Source organism: Balaenoptera musculus, chromosome 3 (assembly GCF_009873245.2).
Source record: "Balaenoptera musculus isolate JJ_BM4_2016_0621 chromosome 3, mBalMus1.pri.v3, whole genome shotgun sequence".
Classification (NCBI taxonomy): domain Eukaryota; kingdom Metazoa; phylum Chordata; class Mammalia; order Artiodactyla; family Balaenopteridae; genus Balaenoptera; species Balaenoptera musculus.
Genome location: NC_045787.1, coordinates 136,587,671 through 136,605,665, shown reverse-complemented (window position 1 = coordinate 136,605,665; position 17,995 = coordinate 136,587,671). Strand labels below are relative to the sequence as shown.

Here is a 17,995-nt window from a genome sequence, read left to right as displayed (position 1 = left end):
CAGTGGCAGTTCAGTTAAAGCTCACACTCTTGACCCCCATTTATATTGGTTGCAAAAGCCCAGCCAGGAGATGACCCAGTTAACACTTTGTGCTTCACAAACCCGGAGCGTGAACAGCAGGGAGGCTACAGCAAAGTGCTGAGTTGTCCTAGCTGAGCAGTGAGGGGACAGCGAGTGGGGCCACCCCCTCACTTCATTTCTGTCTCTGGACCAGTGACAACTCATCAGACTCTTCTGGGGAGTTTTGAAAAGTCCCCATGCCCAAGCCGATTCAATCAGAACCTCTGGTGGGGGGAGTGGAGGAGGGGTGCAGAGTTGGATCTAGGCATGAGTATTTTTAAAACTGTACTTTTACATAAATGAAACATCTCAAAGGATTGAGTGCAACAGGACACAGACTACAGAATGTAACAATTTCTTTGGTAACTAATAGCATTTCAAGCTTACAGGGCTTTATGCTTAGCATAGTGACTTGGAATCTCACTTTTCATGCAGAAGCCCCTAATTCCAGTTTTAATAGCACCTCATAATTCTTAGAGGGTTTTGGTTAATAAATGCCATGTAGCCTGGAGCACATTACATCATGTTTCCGAACCAAACCAATAATAAGCAACCATTTGACTCTGTATCAGTTATCATAGGTCCCTGGTTGCCAGGGTCCACCTATTTGTTGTGAGTCAGAAGAAGCAAAGGGACTGATTCTTCTAGAACTCCTGCTTCTCGTTGTACATTCTGTTAAACATTAAAAGTGAGGTTTAATTTGAGCACCTGGCTTGGAATGTAGCACGTAATCAATTAATTGTGTCAATTGATCCAACATCTTCAATGTCAAAGCAGTCATGACAAATTGAAACCTATCCTCAGAAGAAAGACAGCCAGGTTACATGTATGGTGAAAGGTGAAGCCAGTGAGGAAGGATAATGTTAATATTGGGTTCCTACCTGCTTTTCGATGTGAATATTTATTGAGCCTGAGAATAGTTCAAGTGAGGTTGAAAGTCTGACACTCACAGGGAAGGTAACATATTAAGGAACCAAGCAGGCTGGGTTTTCACCCGTGTGTCACAGTGGAGACTGTCCTGATTTGGATTATATATGTCCAGACTGTGCCTCTCAGCTCTGGCAATTTGGCGCCTTTGGGAATTCAGGTCTAGTGTTGTTAGATCTTCGGACTTTTCAAGAAAAGTGAGAAATCTGGATTTTATTTTCATAAAATTCTCAGATTTTATTTTTTATTTTTTTGGTGGTTCACATTGCTTCTTTGTTTTAATTTTATCGGAGTATAGTTGACTTACAACTTTGTTAGTTTCAGGTGTACAGCAAAGTGATTCAGTTATACATATACATATATTCATTCTTTTTCAGATCCTTTTCCCATATAGGTTATTACAAAATATTGAGTAGAGTTCCCTGTGCTATACAGTAGGTCCTTGTTGATCATCTATTTTATATATAGTAGTGTGTATATGTTAATCCCAAATGTTGCTGGAATGGCCACTCGTGGGGCAGTTTAAGTCGGGTCTGCACACATGCTGGCCTCATCTCCTGCCCCAGAATTTTCTGATGATAAAGTGCTGAATGCCGTTAAGGACGGGGATGGTGGAGTGTAAGAAAGCCCACCGTTGGCAGCTGCGGGGCTCCCTTGACCAGTAAGTTCCGAAGCCAGTGGCTAGGAAGCTAAGGATAAATGCCCCTCCCCTTCATCCTGAGAAGCACAGCCTAAGCTTCCAGCTCCGCCATCACTAAACACCCACAGCAATGGCCAACTCTGTGACAGACTCTTGTATTGGTGCTCCCTCCTGCCCTGTTTTTCATCCTGTCCTTCACTCCTGTTCCCTTGAATCACTTCCCAAATCATATACTTGTTCGCAAGAATTTTTCTCAGCATCTGCTTTCAGGGCAAAGTTGGTTAAGGCCTTTGGCAGCTAAATCGTTCTAAGCATCGTCATGTAGGCCAAAAGAAGACTATCTATAGAAAAGATGTAGCTCCTGAAGCTGCCCGCGTAGGACTTCTTAGCTGGCAAACGGTTGATTTAAAAAGAAGGTGTTGCGCTTGTGATAAAGATGTGGCTTGGTGCTTACTAAATTTTAGAAGGTTTGTGATTTGTTTTTTTGGATTTTGTTTGCATAAGAAATGTACTTTTTTTTCTGTTTCTTTGGTTGGTTGGTTTTTCAAAAACTTTTAATAAACTTTTAATTTTAGAATAGTTTTACATAACAGTTGTAAAAATACAGAGTTGCCTGGTTGATTGTTTTTTGTTCTTGTTGTTTGTAGTGCATGTGAGATTTCTAACTACACGCCTAACAAACCTGATACTGCTCTTTCCCCTTAGAAGCTATTATATCAGATCTCAGAAAGTGCAGAATAGCGAGCTTACCCTGCAAGTTCCTTGAGGACGAAGACAGTGCCTCATTCATCTTTCCATCCCCTTTAATACCAGCCAGAGTGCCGTGCACGGGGACATTTAATAAATATTTGTTGAACAGGGGATTCCCATCACACATTAGAATCTGGAGGGATCACATCTGGTCCCCAAGCTCTGCCCCCAGCCCCCAGATCCCCTTTCCACCTCCCCACAGGGCAGCTTTCCCCCTGTGTTGTTTCGGTTTGGCCACGGTAGATTGGGAAAGAACATCGGAAGGCTCAGTTTTTTTTTTACTCAGGGCTGGCTTTGCCAGACCACCCCCCGACCCCAACCCCCACCACCCCCCCCCCTGCATTCTCAGGCATGATCAAGTGATCTTGGTGCCAAACCAAGCCAGAGCTGCCTCTTGGCCACCTCTGTTCCCTGGAGAGTTTTCTAGGACGTGCCTGTGCCCTGCATGTCACGATGTGTTTTTAGCCAAACCCTGAGTGAAAGCCAACAAGTTTTGCTTCTTTTCTAGATCCTCTAAGCACACATCCTGCTTATTTACTGGGTGGCTAACAAAAACAACAATGATAACACATGCTATAATTTCAGCCTCGGTTCTCAGAACACCTTTACAAGGTCCTTTTATTAACCCTTTTCAGGAAACACAAGTGACTTGATCGCGAAACCATAAAAGATAGAAAATTAATATCTGTGTGAACAACTTACTTTTGTTCAACCTTGGTTTACATCTCAGGAGAATGATTAGTTGAAGAAAGTTAAATTATGCAGTAGCTGAATACTGTAAGCTACTTGCTTTCAGTCTTTAACAGAATTAGAAGAATTCAGCATTCTGTGTAAGGGATTCAGCACGTTTTATAAAGGGACTGGGTCAGGAATGAAATGAACAGAAGGCACCTTCTTTCATAGAGTTTTGTCGTGTCTTGTTTTTTTAATTATAATACTTTCTGGTTGAGTACTTATGAAGTGCCAGGAATTCTTTCATGCACCATACATGTATCCATTCAGTATCCCCCAAATTTTAAAAATGAAAAAACAGGTACAGAGATCATAGATAATTAAAGCTAAGTAGACAGTGGGAATTCACTGGAGGATTTTCAGCTGGAGAGCAGTATAATATCATTTACCTTGTAGAGAAGTCCCTTGCTTCTCTGTGGGAAACAGATCCTAAAGTAGTTAAGAGAGGCAGCAGGGAGAATAGATAAAAGCCATCCAGGCTTGCTTAAGGGAGAGAACATCCAGAGTCCTACGTGGGGTTCAGGTGTGTCTGATGGAAGTTTGTAGTCTCTGAGTTCAATTCATACATGAAGGTAGTAAACTGACCCCTTGTACTAGATTTGCTAAGTTTCGGATATGAGCAATGGACATCTTGTAGAGCACAATGAAAGCACATTTCTATTAGATCTTGGCCCTTATCCATAGGTCTTACTTTCTGGATCAGAACAGTGGGTCCAACCCTTTTGTTCTCTATCTCAAACCAGGTGCCCTCCACTGGCCTCTACTCCCCTGCCCTCCACACACCATGAGTACTGAGTTCCTGCTCCTCAGTCACCCTTAGTGGACATTGATTCCTTGGCTTTTCAGAGCTGATTTAATTCTGGTATATCATAGTTGGTTTGTTTGTTTTTTTTCCTGAAGAGAGAAGAATCTTTTTTTTTTTTTTTTTAAAAGACCAGAAAATTCTCTGTCATACAAAAACATACCATCCCTGGTTGTATGGACTATCACAGCTTCTTGTTCACAGGTAACTTTCATAGAGAGATGCAGAAATACCAGCTAAGCCAAGTGTTGAGGAAACAAAACAAAGAAGTGGCTAAGAGCTCAGCTTGAAAATTTGCCATTTGCATGACTGACTTAGCCCCCAGGCCAACCAATTATTCTGAAAACTCTTGTCTTTTTGGAATCTTCTGTCACCATCATCCATTTCCCCAAGTCTGTATCACCATAGTACTCTCCTTTTGTCTAAGACAGAGACAAAAGAGTTGTAACCATAATGTTAGTAGCTTAAATTTACTGAACAATTACTGTCTCATCATAATCTATGAGATTTGTACATGAAAATCATCACTCCTCTTAAGGACTACCAAGGTTTAGAAGGTTTAGCTACCCTACTAAGGACAGGCCCCTTGTATGTAAGGAATGGAAGAGAACTAAACTTAAGCAATCTGATTTGAGTGGCTGCTGTTTGTAGGGGCTAGAAGATGTTTGTTGATTGACTGCATAACAACCATACTTCCCTCTACACTTGCTGGAGGGAAGAAATCAAATCCAAATGTTGAGATGGTCTGAACAGACAGGCTGCTGAGAAGCAGAGTATCATTACAGCTATTAAGACAATGCAGAGGGTTATTTTGGGGCTCAGATCTGCGCAGCCAGATGGAAATCATAGTTCAGGCTTCGTGTTGTCAGACAGCAGAGGCTTTGGGCCAAGGGGAAGGCACGGGTGAGTGATTTTTGACTGTTTATCTCTAATGTGTGTGGCCAGTGTCACTCCCATCTCTGATGGCTGTGATTTATTCTATTATACTGTCAGGATTAAAACACCTTAGCAGGAGAAAAATAAAGGGAGGGATACAAATGCTGTGTCATTGATGTGACAGATGCTATTTCTCTGGAAAGCATGGACGATGAGGGCATGGAAGCTCTCAAAAGTGCCACGGCCAGAGAATATCAGAACCAGACAGACCCTTAGGGAACCGTCTGTTTCAATCCACTCATTTGACAGATAAGGAAACTGAGACTCTGGGGCTTCTGTGGTGGCCAGGGTCACACAAGCCTCTAAGTTTAGAGCTGGACCCCTAGTTCCCACCTCCTAGTTCAGTGTTCATCCCGCTCTGTCATCAGCTGGTCAAGTTCATGGTTCCTTTCCCTAGATTCATTGAGTAGAGTTTTACGTTATACTTAATGAGTTTTACATTCTACATGAAGTAAAGACTCTGTCTATATTTTAACAAGGTTAAAGAAAAGTAGGAAGCATGGGCTGGAAATTATTTCCTTTGCTCTGCAGTATGCATGCAAGTATTATCATTTTAACCCCAGAGCGGTGGTCCTTAGCTCTCCTCCTTGCTATCTTTTTTGGCTAGTGCCTTTCCATTCCCCGAACCAGAGGAGACCCTTTGCACCTCCTCATTCCTGTTAAGCGATGGGCTGAGCCATTCTGTGCCTGCTGTAGCCGCCAGCTCCTTGCTGTGTTCTCACCCATCCTTACCTCACGGTCTTCATCTCCCGTCTCTCTCCCGCTGTTTCCTGTGTGAATAGAGAGGCTGGATCAGAGCAAGTCAGAGTTCCAGCCTGCCAAGAAACCCCAGTGCCTGTCTCTCCACCTCCTGCCTCCCTCCTCACTTGTTCCTCTCCGCACAGATTTTCCAGCAACTCAGATACTCTGAACTCCTTGAAATCAGTCAAAGGACCCAGAATTTGAAGCAGAAAGACGTGGCTCCATGCCTAAGGCAGACCTCAGGGAGCCACGTGATGCTGGGCGAGTCTTGGGTCTCTCTGGGGCAAAGTGTGTTCCTCTGCACAATTGGTGTCTTAGTCCCTACTCCGAAGTGTTATTTGGGGGGTAATCTTCATTAATGGTGAAATACTTTGTAAACAGTGTTCGTTACCACCAGATTGTTACTGTGAGTGAAAAGCCTAGTGACAGATGACTTTGCAAATGCTACAATTCTATATGCGAATCCCCATAAGCCCGAATGCATTCACCTGTTGACACAGACCTCCTGTGGGAAAATCTGTCCCAGCCCAGAAGGCTGAGCCCAGGAGCCCCCAAAGCTGTTGGATCTTTCGGGTGTCAGAGAGTGCTGTGTTTTCCTCTAGCCTCACTGCCCACCAGCGCCGTTCTGTGTCCGCCCATAAACAGGGCCAACTTCCCAACTCTGAACTCCGCTTATCACTTAGTGGAGAGGTAGCATTTCTTGTGGCCCAAATCTCACCAAGTTTCCAATGTAAATATACCATCAGGCTCTGCCTGTACTCTTCTCTACAAGATAATGCTGCCACGGCATGGGTTAAGACCACAGCATTCAGCCATTTCCATTTCTCTAGGCATGGACGTGGACACCTACATGCAAAAGTAGCCCTTGAAAGACAAACCAAGGGAACCGATTGCAGAGGTGAGGGTGGCGGCAGGGAGGTGGGCATTCCTGCTCAGTCAGAGCTCAAACTCATCTAAAACGAACCAGCCACGTAGTAAATGTGACTTTAGAGTTGCCTAGAGTTCTAAACTATCTAATTTTGTAGGAGCTGAAATCTTTATCTGTAAGGGGGTGCTTTGAAATTTAAAAAATCACTTTTCTAAGAGAATGTTTCTGTTGCCCCTAATAATTTTCCTACTCTGTGTCCCTATGCTGAGGCAGGTAAGCTTGCCGTGGATGTAGTGCCGCAAAGAAAAATGGGAGGAACAAAGACCGCTGTTCTCCCTTCTCTCTGATCCCAGTGGGTTGGTACCAGAATAAAAGGAATCTTTTCCAAAGCTCAAACGGGATGGATCCCTCAGAAAAATGAATGTCTGTAAACAGCTTGAAAACCTCATCCACTGTTTGCTTTATCTTCACCCCCATTCAAACCTTAGGGCTGTGAAAAGGATTCGAAACCTCAAATCCAGGCTAGTTACTTTAAACCATAGGAGATCACTCAGTCAACAAACACTTACCTATGGCTGGCTTTGTCCCTAGTTTTGTTTGGGAGCAGGGGATACAGACATGTATAGTCCACGCTCTCAGGAAATTCACAAGTCCGTGCCAGAGAGGTAAAAAGAGCTCTATAATGCTAATACCAGACAGAAACTACCCCGGCTGACAGAAGCACAGAGTATTGCAGGAGCAGAAGGGAAGGCTTCTTGGAGATGGTTGAGATTTTGCAATGCGAGTCAAGGTTGAGTTTGCTGAAGGTTTCCTGAGGTCCATTTAGGTTTGCTCTAGTGTGAACTAGATTACTAAAATAGACAGAGAAAATAGCATCCCGATATTTAAATATATGATTACCCTTTCTTTATAAGTACTTAGCTGGAAGTGTCTTAGGATGAATACTAAAGCGCCTATCTGTGAATGTACACCATATTGGAAACAGATTTACTGTCCCAAAGTGTAATGCTTACTCAGCCATCTGATGAGATTTGAGCACTGAACAGTTTGAGAGGGATGCATAGAGCTGTTTTATTACAAGATGCTGTTATGAGTTATAGCAGCTTTCCTTATGCTATACGGCTGTCGCCAAACAAGTTACATGAATATAAGCAGTTTTATTTGCAATTTTTTGCTTACATTTTCTTAGCGTATTACGATTATGGCTTCTCACAGCCCGACTCATGCTCCTGTGGCAGTTCCAGTATATTGCTTTATTCAGAGCCAAAAGGAGCCTTTAAAAATATTTGTAGAATGTTCTCCTCTGAGTATGCAGTGTTTGTGTTTAATGGATGCTATCACCTGGCACTTGTTTAAAAAAAAAAAAAAAGAAAAAGAAGACGTTTCACTCTTGAAAATATGTGTTTATTTCAGAGCAAACTTAATAAACACATTAATTAGCCTCTCATTTGATGCAGTTTTGGCGACCTCTGAGTAGGAGGTTTTGTGTTTTAGAAGAGAAAAATAAATAGCATTTTGAATTTCGTTTGATCAGGACTGAATCCGAAACAACTAAAATAAGAAAGAATTAATTTCACATGAGAGATGTACACCAGGCTTGGTTGTTACATACAAAGTATAGGCTGGAAAATTAGTGTTGTTGATTCCCCTTGAATGTGTGAAAGTAAATCAGAGAAATTGATGACGTTAATAAAAATGATAATAACAGTAAATTAGTTTATACTAAATGTAAATAATTGTTAAGCTGGCACCCGAATGAACCTTAGACAGCTAGGGACTTAGTTTCAATCCCATTTATTTTTATTTTATTAAGTATCGTTTTAATCAGATTAGTTGTTATTAATAATTACAATCAATATTTAGCATACAATGCTCAGAATTCAGCATCTTCCTTCATTTTGCTGTTTATTTTTGGAAAACAGTGTGTTCATTAGTGCTTGACTTAGCCCAGCGTTTGAGAGATCCCAGACATTTGCACAGGACTGCATAACCGAGCTGCAGTGACAAGGTGGGGAGGGCACAGGCTGCTGCATGGAGTTTTGCATAATTTGGGGACTCAGTCTTTAAGAATCTTTCAAATTACTAGCACTGGATTTTTGTTTTTCCTGTATGAAAGAAATTCACATCCATTGTAGAGAATTTGTAAATAAATATGTAGAGAAGAAAATTATAACAACCTATTATTTTACCTCCCAACAGTAATTGCTGTTATCATTTTGGAATATTTATTTTCTAGCCTTTTAGCTGTTTATGTATTTGTGCAATGTGTTTTCAAACTTGGAATTATATGTACTATGTAGTACCCTACTCTTTTTATTTATTATGTCATGAATGTTTTCCTTTTCTTAAAATATTTTTCTGAAATAAGTTTTCCTTAACAGCTAGCTGTGTGGCATTGTCATATGGATATACCCACACCATGCTTTTCATTTAATCTTTTTCTTCCAGTGGAATTTTAGCGTTCATGCATTTTTTATTACAGTGCTTCAGTGAACATCATTCTACATAAATCTCTGTGCATGTCACTAATTTCCTCTGAAAAACTTGTATTTTAAATTATGCTAATGTAGAAGGAAAAAAAGAACAAGTAGCCTAGACTTTAATGTAGGTCTAAACATTCAGGTACTTTTTAAAACAAAATTAAAATTCAGCTTACAAATCATGTCACAGTGTCATATTTTCTAATGTATCATTTTGTTGTAATGATACTTTGCTAAACCAATTTTCATTTGTATGAGTATAGGGATCCTATGTCATATTTCTCTAGAGCCCAGTTAAGGAGGGGGTCCATGAGGTCAAATGACTACCCCTCAAACCTCAGGATTTTTGTAATGGCATCCTAATTGCTAAATCCTATGAAATTTAGGATTGTAACATATAGTTGTAGGATATACTTTTAATTTCACTTGACCATACACATATATAGTTATATACATATGTATATAAACATACACATACTAAAATATGTTAGATAAATCACACAGAACATACTACATGTATTAAACACATTAAAATATGTATTTATATATCTGTGTTCATGAACATACATAAAAATCATACTTATTAAATGTGTGTTATGTTATTTAAACAGTTTGTATATAGAGTTCAGTGATTTGATTGGGTTTGGTTGTGATGTATTTTAATCAGATGGTCATTAGAACGGTTAATGATAAATTCTATAGGTCGTATAGTAATCTGATCTACTGTTAGTTTCCATTTGCCCTAACTATAAAATATCGCTTAGAGTTTATCTCTAAAGGAACTCCTGCATCCTGGTCCAAAATGCACAAACGCCAGAACAGAAAAGATGGAGTCAAGAGACAAAGGCAGGGATTGCTGGATTTTTCTGTCTCATTTTGTATGTGTCTGTGGGAAGCTTTCCACCTATACAACAAATCATCCCTAGGGAGGACAGTGTCATGATATGAGAAAGGAACGAAAAATGAAATGATGTCTGATTCCCAAGGGAAAAATAGGTCTTATGTGAAAATTAATCTCAGTGTGTTGCAACATTTGCTATATAAACCTGAACAAAAGGGAAAAAAAAAAAAAAAACAACCTTGTGAGAAGATGCTTTTTCCCACTGAAGCTATCTTTCATAGCCATCTCTGTCGTTTCGTGGGGCACTACCAAGGTGATGCAGTATAAGGGCTCAGACGCTGTGCAGCCAGCACATGTGCTGCCAGATGGGACCCTGGCAAGAGGACCACACTGTCCTCAGGAAGCCTCGACCCTTACCCCAACTCTGACACTAATTTACTTTCATTTCCTTGGCAAGTCAGTTACCCTCTTTAAGTCTCAGTTTTCTTCCCTAAAGTGAGGCCAAGAAACATGAATGATCCTGAAGACCCCTCTCAGATCGATATATCTAGTCATAATTAATCTCACAATTAATTATTAATACCACAGTGTGAGAGATCCGATGAGCAAGACCGCAGCTATATTTAAATGTACAGATACAGGTGAGTGCCATTTGGAGTAAAGAACCTCCAGATTCCCCCCTGCAAAACGAGTTTCCTTTCTCCACCTACTTCCTGCCCTGAATGTCATTTTCATGCTCACCAAGATCCTCTACCAGATCATGACATTCCTCTTCTTTGATCCAAGTGGATTCTGTTTATAAATATTGAATGACTGACATAGCCTCCCAGTATTGCCTTATAGTGGCAAATGGTGTTATAAAGGGATTGGGCATTTTGGAAAAATTCATATGGATATTAATTATATACAGGAGGAGTCAAAAATCTCTTTCCTTGCGTTTTTACTTCTCACACTCCTGAGGAATTGAATGTTTGTTCTCCTAGTACGCTTATCAGTAAATTCTTAATTTTGTTAAGGAAAAAAAAAAATCCAGGGCAAGTGCTTACATTATCACCATCATCTGCTTGAAGCCTGAATTTCATTAAGTAGATTGTTAATAAAATGAGGAATGATATATCACAACTGCAATGCTGTGTCTCCCAAAGTTAATGAAGAGTTATAATTTTCTAGACGACAAATTAAAAGGCTGTTAAAATGGTTGTAAGACTGTCAACAGATTTAGCAGCATTCCAATTAAAATAGTGCATTAAAGAGAATTAGAATCTTGAATTTGGAGAAATGAGAAAATATGTTTAATATGTGATTTAATATAGTTGAGAGCCCCAGAATCTTTACATAAGATGAGATGGATATCATCTTAAAGATGACATGACACAGTTAACAAAAAAGTGGGACATCACTATCTAATACAGTTTCACAGACTTGTTCAATAATTTGCTTGCCTCAAACATTAAAATTATGTTTTTTTAAGTTGTAGGAATAATATTAGAGTAATAATTATCTAATACATAAAATATATTAGTATATGCATATTATATGTATAATATTAATATATATTAGTAATATATACATTTTTATATCACCCACTCCTAACAAATCATTGACTTTCATTTTTCCTTTTGATACTCATCCTTCTGGATACATAGAATAGTTGACAGAACAGAATGCATTTTTACATAGAATGGTCACATTTTTACATGCTTTTTTTCAATTATACTTCAGTCTTACTTCAGTGATTTCCTTTTTAATCACTGAATGCCACATATAAGATTGAGGCACTAAATTTTGCTTAACCATTCCCTGGATGTTAAGTAATTAGGTCACTTCATGTTTCAATAAATAATTTTGTATTTACTCACAGTAAGTTTCTAGAAATAGGATTAATGGGTGAAAGAGAATGGACTCTTTTGTGACTCTTGAAACATCAAATGACTTTCATCATTTTACACTACCACCAGTAATTTAACTATGGTTGTAATTCAGCTACAGGCTGAACAGCGTTAGATGGCGTCATTATTTTATAATTTTTGCAAAATTAATAGGTAAGATGGTACCATATGGTTGTTAACTTATTTTTAACCAATCTGCCCCAAGAATTTCACTGGTAATTAGATAACATGACCATTTTTCTCTATTAATTTGGCTTTCTAAGTTTTATTCTTTGACAAGTGGTAATATGTAAGGTGGCCTGCGTATGACGCCATAATTTTCCATTAGCAGGTTTTTGAGATATTCATGGAATTGAGATTAAGTTCAAACAAAGGTAGGCCTCTGTTGCTAGGAATAATAATATTTAACATAGCAAGACAGCAAGTGTTTAGAAAAGTGTTATAAAGTCAATAACAGGCATAGTGAGGATGATTTTTTTAAGTGGGATTAAACTTGAAAATTGACCCTTCCTAATTAGTATTTCAGGAGCTATAAAATCCCTCCTGTTCTAAAACAAAGAAGAGGAAGAAACAGAGGAGGAGAGAGAGCACTAACAAATAGCACATAGATGAAGTGGCACCTTCCTACCTACTCCCTATAAAATCTAAAAGCTCTGCAGACCCTACTTGCCACTCCCTATTCCCCTCTATCCTACCTCATGCCTCCTAATGTGACATATGCTGATTACTGTATTTGTCTGTATACCCCAAGAAGGTAAGCTCCATAAGGGCACAGACTTTGTGTGTGTGTGTGTGTGTGTGTGTGTCTCTTTTGCTCACTACTGTATTCTTAGGGCTTGATAGAACAATGCCTGCCGCATAACGAGTGCTTCATAAATACTTGCTGAGTGAATGAATGAATGAATGAATGAATTGTGGAATATCACAGAAGATAAGTTGCCCAAACTCTAGCTGATACATGAAACCTGATACAAATAAATGACTATTCCAGGATAGAGTTGTAAACAAGGAGATGCAGTATTGGGACCATGCAGCAAATGATGGCAACAGAAGGCAACCAGTGAAATAGAAGATAAGATTGGATCCTGTCTGCATCTGTCTAAGTGTGTCTTCGTTGCTTTCTGAGGAGGGATTGAAGGTAGATTCCAGAAGCTCACTGTATATTATTATCAGTTAAGCAGGGATATACACACATATCCACATATTCATGTGATATATCCATGAATACACATAGCTACAAGCATATATCCACATAAAGGCACATATCTACACACATACATGCTTCTGTGAGTGTATTGTTTAAGTTAACTTGAGTAAAATCTGCAGGGGGTATCCTGGTGAGTAGAATCAGTTCATCTCAACTAATATTTTCAAATCTTTTAAAAGCCTTTTAAGAGTTTGTTGAGATACTGCAATGGAGCAGAGCCTGGAATAAGTGAATTTCAATTGGTAATTGCAGCTCAGGTTCTGGTGTTCATACTGTGTAGGCCAGAGTTAGAGCATCCTGTAAAGAGTTATGCTTTCTTGTGGCTAATGATGCTTTTCTGAGAGCTCTGCACACAAAGAGCACAGTCTGGTGGGGCTCCAGCCTTTCTCTGCACTCCCTCCCTATTACCAATGTCTTCTTATGTCTCAGTCTTCTCATCATTCATTCGTTACTCTTTAGCCTGTTTTTTCCATCACATCTAAGACTTGTAGTATCCTTAACCTTTAACTTCCGTCTCACCTATAATTCCCCTAACCCAGCAGACTTCCCTAACTTAAAATGGCCATGGTTATCTAAGGCACAAAATCTGCTTCCTCTCAGCAGTCTGTACTGCAACTAGAAAGGCTCCTTTCAGTTGGCTCATGATTCTTTCTATTCAAGAAATGACCCTTGGTATTTTGTCCTTAAAACCAATTGACTTTATGATTGTATTTAACTCTTATTCATTTTTTAAAACTTTCTCTTGTACATACAAAGTCAAATCAGCACTAAACTGTCTCTGTGGTGGTTCTATATCTCAGCTCTCCTTTGATCCTCCCATGGAATTGAGAGTAAGAATGCTAGAAGAGACCAGTAAAAGATCAACTCATCAACCCTACTGTTAATCACAAAGTGAATTCAACTCTTTTACCATCTCCCCATCTCCCAGGAAATGGGTCCCCGAGCATCTGCCTGTTATTCCTTTTGTGTGTTGTACTCAACGGACATGTTCCATATCTCCATTTTCATGACTCTTCTGTCAAGGACAGTCTCTTAGGCACTGCCTGGCATTGTGATTATTGCCAATATCACTGAATTAAGGTAATCAGGCCACATTCATTGCGTGCACTTGGAGCAGAAGCTGAAACCACAGGTGAAATTGAAATGCCCACTAATGGCCATTTCAGTGTTGGTTTCCTGTACTTTTCCTAAAGTGCACTTGCTTTTGCCTCTCCTCCTTGCCTGCTGAGATCATTGTGTGGGTGTGAGTGTCTGAGGGCTCGGGTTGATAAGTTGCTGAGGGAAAGAGGGGTGGGGGAAGGCCACACAGCTTGAATAAATAAATACGTAAAAATATATGGTGCTCTAGTATGCCCTACTGCCATGTCTCCATCACTACACAAGGATGTCTTCATATATTAACTGCAGCATCAGAATTCTGAAGGCAGGGAAGCAAAAGTAGCAGCTGTGGGATCTCCCTAAAGTGGAGCCAGGCATGACATTCTGAATTCTGAAATTGCAAACCCACAGCTCAGTGGTTGCAGCAACACAGAATGCAGATGGCGTGTTCCTTTGGATTGTCAGAGTAGTTCTACGGAACATAGAAGCGGCTTTGGTTCGCTCCTGTTGGCTGTGTCGCTGCCTTTTAACACCGACGTGTCAGTAAAGCCATGTTGCAGTGACAATCATGTGGTGGTAATGGGGCTCAGAGGAGGGTACCTTGGGAGAGTTTGAAATTAACCATTTCAGAATGGAGGAGTCTTTTACACATGTTCCATGTTAGAGAAATGAAAAAAGGCTGCACTACATAAATTAGGGGGCTACCGTAACTTGGGATTCACTTAATGTGTGTTAGGGAATTGAAGATTAGATGAAATCCTTCATTCGTTTTCCTTTTTTTAAAATTAAAATTACAAATGCATGTTGTTTTTCCCCTATAGCATGAATAAAGTGAGATAAGTGTACATTAAAACCACCTCAGTGATTAAGCCATCTTCTTTTCATCTGTAAATATCAGATAATAGAGTCAGAGTAAATACAGGGCTGTAATTGAGTTTAAGGGCTCTGCTGAAGCACTGTTAAGAATAGGGCCTAACGACTTTTCCAGGGGCAGCTGAGTCAGAAGGAGTCATCGCCATTTATAAATCACGTTTAGAGGCTTCTCGTTTCAAGGAACATCCACCTTCTTTCCCCACACAGCCTCCCTGGCTGGTTGAGAGAATTCGGTCCCTTGAGCATTTGCAATATCCCATATTCTTCTGGGTATCCCCAAACTTACCAACGGCTTGGTGACCCTAATGCAACAAGTGGGATCTATACATGTGAGACTTACTTAGAATTTTTTTTTTTTTTTTTAATTTTTAGAATTACATCTTTGAGAGTATCAGCTTAGGGCTGTCTTCTATTAAGTTGAGGGAGAGAGGAGCAATGGGGAGGATGTGTAAGATAATATTTTCTCAGTAGAGAGATTACTTATGTCTTGCAAAGGCAACTTGTCAACTGAGGCTTTCTCGTATGGGGGAATTAGAATGTCCACACCCACACTGCAGCCATGTATGTGGGACTCACATGCACAACCACAGATACAAACACACCACAACCATGCGTGGTTAGAGATTTTTAAATACCTATCTGTCAGTCTATTTACAGTGGGCCAACTTAGGATGACTAAGGACCCATCAGCGAAAGGAATTCAAGACCAAGCATATTTTAATGGGGGCAGGCAGTTTGATTTGTTTCACTGTTGTAGAATATACTGAGGTCAGATGTCCTAATTCTGCTTTTTAGCTCTATGACCAGAGGCAAGTTAGTAACCTTCTTGTAAGTTTGAGTTTGTTTTTGTTTTTCTGGAGATATTAATAATACTTTATTTTGGCTTGTTGTGGATGTTAAATGAGAAAATCCATGTAAAGGCACTTAACACACATTACTTGGCATTTAGAAGTCCTCAGACAGTGTTAGCAATGATCATTATTATGTTAATTGTATTTGTCCACACAATCTAGGAAAGTCATGGAGGGAAAAACAAAAGCAGACATAACTTATCCATCTGCATTTTTGTAAAGACCTTTCAGAACCTTACTGTGAAAATTATTTAGAATCATAAATAGTTAATGCTAGAAGGAAACATCAAGACTTAGTCGAATCCTCCTCATTTTACAATTGAGAAAGAAATGTTCAGGGAACACTAGAAAGTGACTTTTTTAATGTCATACATCTATTTGGAAGAAATGACCCTGTTTTCATTTGCATACTGGGTTTTCTCCAGTCCAGTGTGATTTCTGCTGTCACAAATAGCACTCATTTATTCCAACCTAAAAATTAACTGGACTTTTTAAGTCTTTGAAAATAGAGAGACTTCAGTGTCAACTTACTATATGCAAATTTTCCCAAAACCTATTAAGTGACTGGAACCATGGGACCAGTTAGTACCGATGATAAAACCAATTGTATATAATAATGCGTGGTCACTGCCATGTTAAGCACTACATGCAACTGACCTTTGACCATTTGTTCTGCAAATACTTATTAAACCTCTGGTGTATGCCAGGCACTGTGCTAGCAATAATAATAGATAATATGTGTTGAACACTTACGACACTTCAGACCATGGGTTAAGGGTTGCTTGTGTAATCTAATTTGATTCAAATAGAAGCCCTATGAAATAAGTATTACTATTATTCCCATTTTATGATATATGAAGAAAAATCAAAATCAAACAAGATGTAAGTCCTCAGTTTATCTTACAGTGTTTGTCTTCTGGCACATAGTTGATGCTCGATAAAATATTTGTTGAATGGATAGGCTTATAGTCTAATGGGAATGAAATATGTATGAAAAAAATTAATGCACTAAAACTGCCCTAGGCAGTGTAAAAACCAACACACCAAACTATAGTTAGGGCTCAAAAGAGGAAATGGGATTCATTCAGGAAGAGACCTGCATAGATTGATTCTTAAATATGCAGATGAGTCCTGTCTTAAAGCACATTTCAGATTATGGCCTTCTTTTTTGCTGGATGCAGAAGCAGATCATTCAGGGCTGAGCCACATAGAAACAACTTTTTTAAAGTGTTATTCAGACCTTCATTTTCAAGTATTCCTTTTACTTTTAGAGGGACCTCTTTCTATAATGACAAAGACACATCTGGAACACACCTTAATGCTAATTCCCTGTTTAAGTCACTTCCTTAGGATAAAGAGCACCTACACTGAGTCTTTAGGGCCCCTGAAATAAATTCTCCATTTTCAAATGAACTCTCTTGTAAGCAAGAAGGGACTAGAAAATTGCTAGTTCAGTTAAAAAGATTTTTATTTAAAAAAATTGATGCTCTTCTCTTGAGATTATATTACAATTCTAGCTGTGATGTATATTCACAAAAGGAAGAAAGTTTAGTCCAAGAGTAAGAGGCAAACTCACTTATTTGTCAATGTATCAAAGCAGGCAAAAAAAAATATAGAGAGCATTTTGTGTGTGTTCAGGCCAAGATGGGAAAGGAAGTGGGTGCCATTGTTGAAGCTTCTTTCTCTCAGGCCTGCGTTCTTCTTTTTCTATCTGGAGGCTGACAGGCACGGATCACCTAGAAGCAGTGAAGTTAATTTTACGCGGAGGGGAGACATTTTTCCCCTTCTGCAGACATGAGCCTTACAGGATTTATCACCTGCTCCTAGAGTGAGAAGCTTCTGTGCCAGGAATTTGCCTGCTCTAACGTTCCTTGACTTTGGTTCCTCAGCCAACTGCTTGCTCCTTGTCTCCAGGCCAATGATTAGGTCATTTGCAAAGGGAGAAGGGAAAAGAGGCAGCTAAGGCCAGGATGGCCAAATTGCTCTGTTACCCATGCCCGCTTTGTGTTTTGCTTTCTATGTACCTTAGCTCTAGGTATCCTCCCCTGCTCAAACTTTTCTTTGTTTCCCCTTACTGTCTGCCTGGATCTTGAATCTCTTGCCTTGGTTTTTTTGTCTTCTGGACTTTCTTTGATAATGCTTGTTTATGATGCTCATGTATTTAAGTGCCAAAAAGTGTTTGTTTAAAAAAACTAAGAATCAGAGAACATCTGTAAGGAACCCACTGTGGGTCATATCTCAGCCTTTATGATGCTCATGTATTTAAGTGCCAAAAAGTGTTTGTTTAAAAAAACTAAGAA

General features: G+C 39.5%; 1 protein-coding gene across 1 annotated transcript in view; it reads left to right on the top strand.

Moving 5' to 3' along the window:
* The window catches only part of LOC118892551 (teneurin-2-like), an 88,849-nt gene that overhangs the window by 24,306 nt on the left and 46,548 nt on the right, over window positions 1-17,995 (top strand). The window lies entirely within an intron of this gene.